Source organism: Helianthus annuus, chromosome 8 (genome assembly GCF_002127325.2).
Source record: "Helianthus annuus cultivar XRQ/B chromosome 8, HanXRQr2.0-SUNRISE, whole genome shotgun sequence".
Lineage (NCBI taxonomy): Eukaryota > Viridiplantae > Streptophyta > Magnoliopsida > Asterales > Asteraceae > Helianthus > Helianthus annuus.
Genome location: NC_035440.2, coordinates 116,188,663 through 116,191,379, shown reverse-complemented (window position 1 = coordinate 116,191,379; position 2,717 = coordinate 116,188,663).

Sequence of the window (2,717 nt, the reverse complement as noted above, 5' to 3'; positions counted from 1 at the left end):
CTAAATCCGACAACACACATATTACACAAACGAGACGAGTTCACCAAAATAGGCGTGAAACCCATAATTTGATGAACAACTCTCAATCCATCCACTTTCCTTTTCTTTTTACACGAAATTCACCATCAAGTTAGGAGTGAAATCCTCACCTTGATGGAGAAGTTCAAATTTCAAATTCTAGTGGACCCTCGTCAAAGTGTTGAAATTAAATTTTGACCCGACGAGTACCAACCACACTTAGGATACGAAACCGTCAAGTTAGGGGTGAAACCTGCACCTTGGCGACTAGTTCCACTCCTTGATTTTTTTTCATAAATCCCGCCAAGTCTCGAAATTTTGATTGGTTTGGGACATGTAGTAACCGGAAGGGTAAATACCGTTAACCGACTTGTCGGCGAGAGTATTTTACCTATTAGGCCAAAACATGCTCCTCAAATTCAAAAGACTTTTCGACCACTTTGGTTAGTCAAAGTTCCGTTTGGAACACTCCAAACTTTGGTCAAACATGTGTTTCTATTATTTATTTATACGATGCAATCTTTCAAATTCGAGTTTACTTTCGATTTCTCTTTTCACACACACAGCATATTGAACCTTTTCCATACATTTATACATATGCATGATTTCATATAATTTAAATTCGTTTTCCTTGTAACGACAAGTGGAGAAATATCATCGAGATGGGAGTGACTTCCTTACCTTGACGATTAGCTCCACTCCCTTTTCCTTAAAACGACCTCACCAACGAGTTAGGGGTGATTCCCTAACTTAGGTGACCGTTACCAAAACTTCTCTTTCGAAACATCTTATTATGCAAACTCGATCATACTTTATACCCAAATTGTTTAATGTTATTTAAAAATACCCACTCATACAGATTTCGAAATACATTGTTTTATCAAACGTACTTTTTATTCTACAATCTATTTTCACTCAACTCATATACGCGAAATTCATAATCATGTCTTAAAACGTTTTATTGCTCGAACTTCAAAACCTTACGAAATGCTACCTATCAATTTAATCGGTTCAATGAAACTCTTGCCCATGAACTTCATATTCGACTTAATCACTAAAACACGCCCACCTTCTACTTTTAATCAAAATCCAACCAACCTTTCCCGAATACTTATAAGATCTTATAGAAGTTATATGATTGTTTTACCAAATACCCTTTCCAACACCAACAAATCAATTGTTATTTTATTTTTATTTCTAAGTCCTTTTGCTAAATTTCCCTTCTAAAGATCCTAGTTTTCACAAGGACCTCCTAAATTCATAATTTCTTATTTGATGAAACGAACTTACTTTTTAACGAAAACCTTTTTCCTACACCAATTTACAAAACACGCGGGCAAGAAGTCTTCATGGGAACCGACAATCTTTGACTTACATGAATTTTTTTTTTTAACAAAAGTAGCATTTCAATCATTACAAAAATACATTATGCTTAACCAATTAGTACTTTATATCCTCTTACATACACAACTATATTCTACCCTTTCAACCAAGGTCAACCTAATTTTGATTCGATAAACTCAATGTTTCATTTAAACAACTATACATGCATATCATCGTACACATTTTGGTCGATACCTCGCGATAACATCATTTATATCATTCGTATTTACATACTCGACCTTTTGAATGTTTTATACACTTAGATCCGTGGTGTCCCAACAAACACTATTTACGCAATATTTATTTTTCATACCTACACCTATGTTCATACGTCTTATGCTTGTACTTATACGCATACTACTTATACGTTTTACGCTTCTACTTGTACACATACTACTTACACGTTTTATGTTTATGCTCATACATACATGCGTATTCATACTTAAACTTATGCTCATACTTTCATCCTTACTCATGATTCATACATTCGTACCTATACGCGAGCGCAACCCGAGGGATTCGCTTGCGTGGGTCCCACACATACTTAAACATGGACTTGCTTATATACTACATTCTTGTACGTACACATTCTAAATTTTTTTTATGTATACCCCAATTCATACACAACTAGTGCAAGCTATGCGGATCATGCGACGATCAAAATAATCACGGGTGCACACGGGATTATAGTGATAGGCGTATGAGAACCATAGAGTGTGCTACTGCGTATGGTAATACACAGAACGTAACATGACACCGAAGACGAAACGGACGTAACATGGTCAAAACATGGTGGATACGCCGCTGGTACTTCCTATATATAAGTGTTTTCACCATGTTACCAAACTTTCATAAAACGTGCCATGAGAAATTCAGTGTTTTACAGACCCTTTGGACCTAATACAAGCTTTAAACAACTCACAAACGCATCATATCCGATTATCCATGCCGAGAATTCATCTTTAACACGCTACTTTCGTCTATCTAATACTTATATCATTCATATACTTGCATTCATTTAGTGTCAATTGTTCACCCCATACTCCTATTATTCTCCATTATCCTTTCTTTCATATGAACCCCGTTCACATTCAAACTTATTTAAACTCCTTTGCCTATGCGCACGCATACCCGTTTTACCTATCCTTAAACGCCTCAACCCATTTTAGTCAAACAAATTCCTATCCTATCGTTCTTCAAAATTTCGTACTTTTCTAAACGTTTCAAAACTCCCAAGTCTCGATTCTTTTAGCCAAAATGCTTTTTCTCCAAGGTCTTCCTATTGAATAAATTTCGGGACGAAATTTCCTAAAGGA